The sequence below is a fragment of the Syngnathus scovelli genome, chromosome 13 (assembly GCF_024217435.2).
Source record: "Syngnathus scovelli strain Florida chromosome 13, RoL_Ssco_1.2, whole genome shotgun sequence".
Classification (NCBI taxonomy): Eukaryota; Metazoa; Chordata; class Actinopteri; order Syngnathiformes; family Syngnathidae; genus Syngnathus; species Syngnathus scovelli.
The window spans coordinates 3,875,389-3,884,612 of record NC_090859.1 but is presented as its reverse complement, the minus strand read 5'-3'; the positions used below and the strand labels follow the sequence as shown (position 1 = coordinate 3,884,612).

Below are 9,224 nucleotides of genomic sequence, written 5' to 3'. Positions count from 1 at the left end.
CCGCGCCTGCGTGGGCTTCATCTGGGTACTCCGGTTTCCTCCCACATCCCAAAATCATGCCTAGTAGGCCGATTGCGCACTCCAAATTGCCCGTAGGTGTGACTGCGAGTGCGAATGGTTGTTCATCATTTGTGCTCTCCATGGATCGCCACCTTGCCGTGGTGGAGAGCCTTGCGTGTTCCGATGAACTGAAGAGCGATGCCGTCTGGAGTCTCGGCTCCTGGTAGGTTCAACCATGGCGGTAAGGTCGAAGGGGAGGTTCCAGACAAAGTGCGATCCAAAGACCTCAACGGTGGGAGTGGCGGAGGATGACACTGTGAGTCACAACGGCACTGAAGGCGGATGAAGGCTGCAACAGAGGGTGGTCTCCAATCGTCCTGGACTCCATGCCATTGGATCCCGGCCCCTTTCTGCCAAGGACCGTGTGGTGGCTGCAGGCGCACCAGTCTCCCCACGCTAAAAGACGTCACGTGCAGGCATCCTCCTGAAGGGAAACTATTCCATTTTACATCCTGGACAACAAAGTCCTGTGGCGATCAGTAAGTGGTAACGGGGGCAGGACAGTGAGGTCTGGCAGCCCCTAGCCACAACCTGCCACACAGGCGGTGGGTGTTAGATTCAGTCGTTAAGTTCTTGGACTGAGGCAGAAGAGCTTCTCGGCAGCTGCACCCATGACTGAGCAGCCCTATTCAGGATCCACTCTGCTCACCCCATTAGGGGAGGAGGTTAGAAAAGGTACCCTAAACATAGCCTGCCTCACAAAATCCTGTCTGGAATACCGCATCCAGAGGGATCACCACCACGCGGTCAGAAACAAAAACATGTACACATCGGAGCCTGGAACGTGCGGACCCTAACGGACAATCAAGCCAGCGATCGACCTGAAAGGCGAGCTGCCATCATCTCCAGAGAGCTAAGGAAGTTCCAGATCGACATTGCAGCACTCTCCGAGACCCGACTGGCAGATGAAGGGCAGCTGAAGGAGGAAAAAGGTGGATATATTTTCGTTTGGAAAGAAAAGCCTGCAACTGAGCCAAGAATCCACGGTCTGGGTTTTGCTATCAAGAACCGCCTCATCAACCACCTCCATGAACTCCCTGTGGGCATTAACGAGCGCCTAATGACCATACGCCTGATGCTTGCCAACAATCAGATGGCCACGGTCATTAGTGCCTATGCACCAACACTTGATGCACAGGATGACCATACACCTGATGCTTGCCAACAATCAGATGGCCACGGTCATTAGTGCCTATGCACCAACACTTGATGCACAGGACGAAGTGAACGCTGACCTAGACAAAGTTCTATCAGAAGTCCCCAACGAGGATAAGCTAATCGTGCTTGGAGACTTCAACGCCAGAGTGGGACGAAACCACCACCTATGGAGGGGTACGCTGGGGAGAGAAGGGGTTGGAAACACAAACTCTAATGGCACATTACTACTAACCAAGTGCTCAGAACACAACCTGGTCATCACCAACACACTTTTCCGTCAAAAAAACAAGTTCAAAACATCTTGGATGCATCCTCGCTCCGAACTGTGGCATCTCATCGACTATGTCATTGTCCGCTCTAAAGACCGCCGCATTGTCCTAAACACCAGAGCAATGACCAGTGCAGACGACTGCTGGACCGACCATCGCCTCATTCGCTCCATCACGTCCATCCGCCTAATGCGGAAAAAACGGATGCAGAAAAGACAGTGCCGGCCAAGAATTAACATAGAGCTGTTGAATGACACCGCCTACCAACAACAGCTGCAGGAGGCTTTTAGTGCAGCGCTGCCCAAACACTACCCAGAGGATACTGAAACACACTGGAGCAAGCACACTTTCGACCACCATAATGAACACCTGCAAAAAAATCCTCGGTCACAAAAAGCGGACCCATCAAGACTGGTTTGATGAGAATGACAATGAGATCCAGCAGTAATTAACAACAAGCGGCAAGCTTTCATCACCTGGCAAAACGACATCCACTGCAAGGTGAAAAGAGTAGCCCATGCCAAAGCAAAGGCAGCCGTTCAAACACAGGTTAGGAAACTGAAGAACCAATGGTGGACAAAGAAGGCTCTGGAGATCAAGCAGCTTGCTGACTCCGGAGACACGAGAGGCTTCTTTGATGCCACAAGAGCGGTGTATGGTCCCAGCCACCACTGCCTAACCCCCCTTCGCTCTAAGGATGGCCTGCTGCTGAAGGACAAGGAGGCAATTGCAAACAGGTGGAAAGAACACTACGGGGACCTCTTAAACAGGGGCACTATACCTGAAACGGAGGCTCTTGATCAACTACCACAACAGCCCACAGCTGAAAGCATGGGAGAGCCACCCAGCCTGAACAAGCTGCAGGATGCCATTAGGAAGATGAGGAACAACAAGGCTGCTGGGCCCGATGGAATTCCAGCAGAGGTCTTGAAGAAAGGCGGACCCAACCTTCTCAAGCACATCCATGCCCTGCTTCTTAAGATCTGGGAAGAAGAGGAAATCCCTGCGCAGCTCAGAGATACCTTAATCGTCTCCGTATTCAAGAAAGGAGACAAGGCAGACTGCGGGAATTACCGTGGCATTTCTCTCCTCCCCACCATAGGGAAAGCCCTCGCTCGGGTTCTGGCCAACACACTCACCCCCCTGTCAAAAAGCATCCTTCCTGAGTCTCAGAGTGGATTTCGCCCAAGTAGAGGCACCACAGACATGGTTTCCATTGCTCGACAACTGCAAGAAAAATGCTGGGAACAAAATCAACCACTATACATGGCCTTCATAGACCTCACCAAGGCCTTCGATTCAGTTAGCCGTCAGGCCCTTTGGCTGGTTCTATCCAAGATTGGCTGCCCAGACAAATACATCAAAGTACTGAGACTACTGCATGATAACATGTTAGCCACAGTGCTCAGCGGCAGTGGAGACGAGACGGAACCCTTCAGGGTTGACACAGGTGTCAAACAGGGATGCGTTATCGCTCCAACACTATTTTCCATTTTTATCGCTGCTATTCTCCGCCACACAAGAAAGCATCTGCCCCACGGAGTCAAAATCATGTACAGAACTGACGGTCAACTTCTCAAAGTCAAAGTCAAAGTCAAAGTCAAAGTCAGCTTTATTGTCAATTTCTCCACATGCCAAAGACACACAAAGAAACCGAAATTTCGTTCCCCCCTATCCCACGGTGACAAGACATGGCGCACAACAGACAGACAGTAAACAAGTATAACAAAAGCGTGCTGAATAAATAATGAATAAATAACACAACAATAAATAAATAAATAAATAGGAGGAGCAGAAAAAAAAAAAAAAAAAAAAAAAAAAAAAAAAAGGAGCAAGTGCGCGTACAGCAGACATTCCCGAAAGTAGCGCAACAGTGCCGCACGCTACGCAGAAGGGGGTAGCGAGTTCAGAGCCCTAACAGCCTGGAGAAAGAAGCTGTTGGCGAGTCTGGTGGTGCGGGAGCGCAGGCTCCTGTACCTCTTCCCAGAGGGCAGAAGGTCAAACAAAGAGTGAGCCGGGTGACTCACATCTCTGGCAATCGAGGTTGCCTTGCGGGCGACATGGGAGGTGTAAATGTCCTTCAGGGAGGGTAGCGAAGCACCAATAATCTTACCAGCCGTATTCACTATGCGCTGCAGGGCCTTCAAGTTCTGTTCAGTGCAGTTACCACCCCAGACAGCGATGCAACTGGTGAGGACGCTCTCAATGGTGCCACGGTAAAATGTAGACAGGACTGCCTGAGGAGCACATGCACGCCTGAGCTTCCGCAGGAAGTACAAGCGGCGCTGAGCTTTCTTTGCCAGTGACGAGGTGTTAGCGGACCAGGAGAGGTCCTCACTGATGTGCACCCCCAGGAACTTGGTGCAGCTCACCCTCTCCACCACAGCACCGTCGATGATCAGCGGCAGGTGTGTTGTGTGACCCTTCCGGAAGTCAACAATCATTTCCTTGGTCTTATTGACGTTCAGCAGGAGGTTGTTGTCCCTGCACCACGTGGTCAGAAGGTCAACTTCCGACCTGTACCGAGTCTCGTCGCCCTTCGTGATGAGACCCACCAGAGTCGTGTCGTCAGCAAACTTCACTATGCGGTTGTCGCTGTAGGTCGCAGTGCAGTCATGCGTCAGCAGGGTGAAGAGCAATGGACTGAGCACGCAGCCCTGGGGGGCTCCCGTGCTCAGCGTGATGCTGGCGGAGATTTTGTCGCCAACACGCACCACCTGAGGCCTCTGACAGAGGAAGTCCAGTATCCAGTTGCAGAGGGAGGTACTGAGGCCCAGCTCGTCGAGTTTGCAGATGAGTCGCTGCGGCACAATGGTGTTGAAGGCAGAGCTGAAGTCCACAAACAGCAACCTCACATATGAGTCCTTTCTCTCCAGGTGGGTGAGGGCCGAGTGGAGGGCAGAGCAGATGGCATCCTCAGAGGACCGCTTGGCACGGTACGCAAACTGGAAAGGGTCAATGGTGGGGGGGAGAACGGACTTGATGTGCTCCATGACCAGCCGCTCAAAGCACTTCATGATGATGGGCGTCAGTGCCACAGGGCGGTAGTCATTGAAGCAGGACGGTGCAGGTTTCTTTGGCACAGGAACGATGGTGGCAGCCTTGAAACACGAGGGGACGATGGCCTGCTGCAGGGAAACGTTAAAGATGTCCGTGAAGACACCCGACAGCTCCCCAGCACAGTCCTTCAGCGCTCGACCCGGGATGTTGTCAGGGCCCGCCGCCTTACGGGTGTCAATAGCGGCAAGCGCCCTCCTCACACCGTCGGCAGAGAGGCGCAGGGGCTGCTCGTGCGGGGGGGGAGTGGACTTCAGTGGGCAAGTGCTGTTCTGGGCGTCGAAGCGAGCAAAGAAGCGGTTCAGATCGTTCAGAAGACGGACGTCGCCCTCACAGCTCCTCGGCGCGGGCTTGTAGTCCGTGATGGTCTGAATGCCCCGCCAAAGGCTACGTGCGTCCTTGCTGTCCTTGAAGTGGGTGGAGACCTTGCACGAGAACGCCTTCTTCGCTTCTTTGATGCCTCGGGACAGGTCGGCCCTCGCTGTCCTCAAGCCAGCCTCATCCCCCGCTCTGAAAGCCTTGTCCCTGGCCCTCAACAGTCTGAGGACAGCCCCCGTCAGCCACGGCTTCCAGTTCGCGCGAGTGACGACGGATTTTGAGCAAGTCACATCATCGATGCACTTTGTGATGTAAGAGGTAACAGAGTCAGTATACTCCTCTATGTCCGTCCAATCGTTGTAGGTGGCTGCCTGCTTAAATAAGTCCCAGTCAGTGGTGTCGACGCAGTCACGAAGTGCATCGGAGGCACCCTCAGGCCACACTCGAACCTGCCTCCGAACCGGCCTGGATGCCTTTACCAATTGTCTGTATGCGGGCAAAAGCAAAACGGTGAGATGGTCAGAAAGCCCCAGATGGGGGAGGGGGGTGGCTCAACATCAACCGATTCAGGGCTAAAGGTCAAACCACCACCATATCAATCATGGAGATGCAGTATGCGGACGACAATGCCCTTGTAGCCCTGTTGGAAGAAGACCTACAGAGTATTCTGTCTGCCTTCGCGAAGGCATACGTACAAACAGCTTGGTCTAGCCATTAATATAAAAAAGACCCAAATCCTCCACCAACCACTACCAAACTGCAGTTTGCCTGTCTGCCCCCCAAACATCTCTATTGATAACCCGACTGGAAAAGGTTGACCACTTCCCCATATCTCGGCAGCCTCCTGTCATCTAAAGTCACCATTGATGATGAAATTGACCATCGCCTCAGCTGTGCCAGTGGGGCTTTCTCAAGGCTACGGAAGCGAGTCTTCGAGAATCGTGATCTCCAAGCAAAGACCAAAATCTATTTATTATTATTTGTTTATTTATCATTTATTCAACACTCTTATTTATTCATTGTTTGTGCCTTCTTGGTTTTTTTTGTGTTGCTTGTATGCATATGTGTACTATCTCACCGAGGGATAGTGGGAACGTAATTTCGATCTCTTTGTGTGTCTTGGTATATGAAAAAATAAATAAATAAATAAATAAAAAATCGACAATAAAGCAGACTTTGACTTTGATAAAACAACCAAATAAACAAAACTAAAAATTACATCTGAAAAAAATTATATTTTCAGACGAAACTGGATGAGGGCGCTCTAAATTTCACTGTTGGCCGTGACTCATCAACTGGGTGGGCTTAAGAAAAATGGCACCAAAAAGAAACTCATATTTTGCAGGTCACAAACTTCAAGTTGTAAAATATGCAGCTGAAAACAGTAATCGAGCAGCAGAAAGAAAGTTTGGAGAACCGTGATGTACCAAGGGATTACTATTTCAAGTGACGTCAGTGGCGCCGCGGCTGTTGTTTACATAAAGAACAAATGTACCCACGTAAGGACTACCGGCATCATTAGTGGTGATCATTTCTAAGTGACACGGAGGACAAAGAGTTTGAAGGAAGTAAGGATTTGGAGTGACATAAAAGGTTTGAATAACTATTATGGCTTTTACGCACGCCCGGTCCTACTCTACTGAGTCGAGGGCCGGCGCTCGGCCGAGTGGCTGTCCGCGAACGGTGCATGGGGCTCGGACATGGCCATTATGCACGCCCGGTCCTATGCCATGGAGCTCTCGTGTCTGGAAGTCCACGCCGCCACACGCTTGGAAGTTTGTTTTGTTTAATAAAGAGCCGTTTACCAAACCCACGTCTATCCTTGTACTTTGTTAACGCTACAATATAGTTATATACTAGATCTGTGGAATAAAGATGAGGCTGGCGTCAGGGCGCACGCGCGGCGATGTTGACAAAGGATGAGGAATTTGATCGATGGATTTAATGGATTTAAAGTGCACGGATGGTTTGATAATATTATTGCTTATATTATAGTTATTTGAAATATAGTTTATCTATTGTTATATGAGCCTGTGGAATATTTTGAAGTGCAAGCGCCCTCAGCCGCGCGCACCCATTGTTGACAAAGAACGATCGATGGATTTAATGAATTGGAGTGACACCGATGATTTTATAAACGTGTTATTCATGTAATCGTTTTCTTTAATAACTCTATGTTACGCCAGGCCCATTCTCAGCTCTTTGTTTGTGTTTGACACGTTAGCATACCTAGTTGCTATCGTATCGAACGATCGATGGATTTAATGAATTGGAGTGACACCGATGGTTTTATAAACATGTTATTTATGTAATAGTTGTCCTAAATCATTCTATATGTTACGTCAGGCCCGTTCTCAGCTCTTTGTTTGTGTTTGTCACGTTAGCATACCTATCGTTTAGCCTTTTGTTGCTATCGTTTAGCCTGTTGTTGCTCGTTCATGACTGTTTTTGGTGTGGGATTTTGTTGAATAAATTGCCCCCCAAAATGCGACTTATACTCCGGAGCGACATATGTTTTTTTTCACTTTTTGGGGCATTTTATGGCTGGTGCGACTTATACTCCGGAGCGACTTATAGTCCGGAAAATACGGTACTTTCTGTCTCAAATACTCTTGTTATATAAAAAGTGTCTAGTTGTGTGTGTATATATTAAATAAGACGTCTTAAAGTCTTGAATGCACTATTTGACTTACATCTGTGGGTGGACCTCAGATATGATGCGTATGCAGTTGTCACAGGAGATAGTGAATTCGTGGTAGAGAACCCAGGCAGGTGGGGCGGGACAGGGCTGACGACACAGGTATGACGAGAGAGGGTGCAGGTGAGCCACGTGGCGGTGAGTCAACAGGAGGTAGTTACCTGAACCATCCACATCGTGAGCCACCTAAGGAGGAAAACAACCCCAATCAATTACTTCAAATGAATGTACTGTATGTACGTAGATATGTATAAATACCGTAAGAAAATAAGTGAAAATATCAAGGTTAGAAACATTTATTTGGCTTGTTTTCTTAAAAATATAATCTAAATGATTCATTGATGGACCGTCGTTAGCCATAGAGGTACAGTCTCTGAGGAGTTTAGTATTTGCACAATACACAGAGTTACTCGGCTCATTGTTTTAGTTACGCATAGACTTTTTCTCCCATCATTTTAATGTATGACAGATGTCAAATTATCTATTTTCTTTAGTTACATTAGCAATTGAACATAATTTTTGGGTGGTGTTGAGTTACTGCAAGTGTGTCATGGTGTATGATTGCAAACTATAGAATCAAAAGGTATTTAGGAACTCAAGCCAGATGGTAGTTTTTTTCCCCCTGAAAAGTTGTCATTTTGACAGTACCAGGATTCCGCCCAACACCCAAGATAGAGGTAAGATCATTGTTAGGGTTTTCCAGGTTATCTTTATCGTAGGATTATGTTGGAATGTAACCTGTAATAATTACCCTCGCCTGTCCTGTCTTAACAAAAGTAGTAGAACAAAGTGCTAAGATCTTTTGAACTGATTGACTAGCTGCAGAGGAAGCAATCAAAGTTGTTTTGTTCACACAACATCGTGAAGGACCCCCTGCTGTGCTTTGATCAGCCAGGGGCTTCGGCCATTTGTCTACTCTGACCCCCACTCTCACCCCCACTCTGTTTCTCTCAATAAAAATGGTCCTGCAAGAGGCCTGAGTCAGACCTCCATTTCGATCATCGCTGCACACACAGCGACGAATGGACTCTCCACCTGCAGGTGTCCAAAAGGACTTACTTGTCTCCCGTGTGGTTCTTGCAAAATAAGTTGGAGTGAGCAAATCTCTAACAATCATCTTCTTACTTGAGCAGGGTTCCTTGGTGCCAGGATGTTTTTATATTAGGCATGGTTTTGTCACTATTTTGTAATAAAGTGGAGGGACTAATAAATAGTACTATATTGTACTTAAACATTACAGAAGATCAGGTTTGGAGTCTATAAATCTAATTCCACCTAAAAACATTGCTTTTCCCCATGTACACAAGCATGCACCTCAACACTTTGATCTTTTTTAACATCAAAATTGATAAAGAATTTGTCACCATATCAGTTCTGTGTTTCAGATCCATCCTGAACTGACATCATTGTGTCAGGATATGTGGTTCAAATGTCTCAGGGATTAACTCAAATAAACCAGGATCTTACTTTAAGGAAGAGGCCTGAGATGAGAGCCCTCTTGATATTTGTGCAGTTGTCCTGGCAACCAAAAGCAGGGTGTGACACAGGAAGTTCAATTCGCTGCATGACCTCCAGCAGCTCGGCCCTGATGACCACAGCCAGCCGCAAGGCCACGTGGTTCAGGAAGTGTGTCATGCACCATGCCTCATCTTGATTATCTGCAT

At 48.4% G+C, this 9,224-nt stretch overlaps 1 protein-coding gene across 1 annotated transcript in view; it reads right to left on the bottom strand.

Moving 5' to 3' along the window:
• The window catches only part of tbc1d13 (TBC1 domain family, member 13), a 72,812-nt gene extending 65,108 nt beyond the window's left edge, over window positions 1-7,704 (bottom strand). Inside the window, exon 1 of the mRNA XM_049738534.1 lies at window positions 7,556-7,704. The gene's annotated coding sequence lies outside the window, so the exon portion shown is untranslated. The remainder of the gene's footprint in view (window positions 1-7,555) is intronic.
• Between the last annotated feature and the right edge of the window lie 1,520 nt (window positions 7,705-9,224).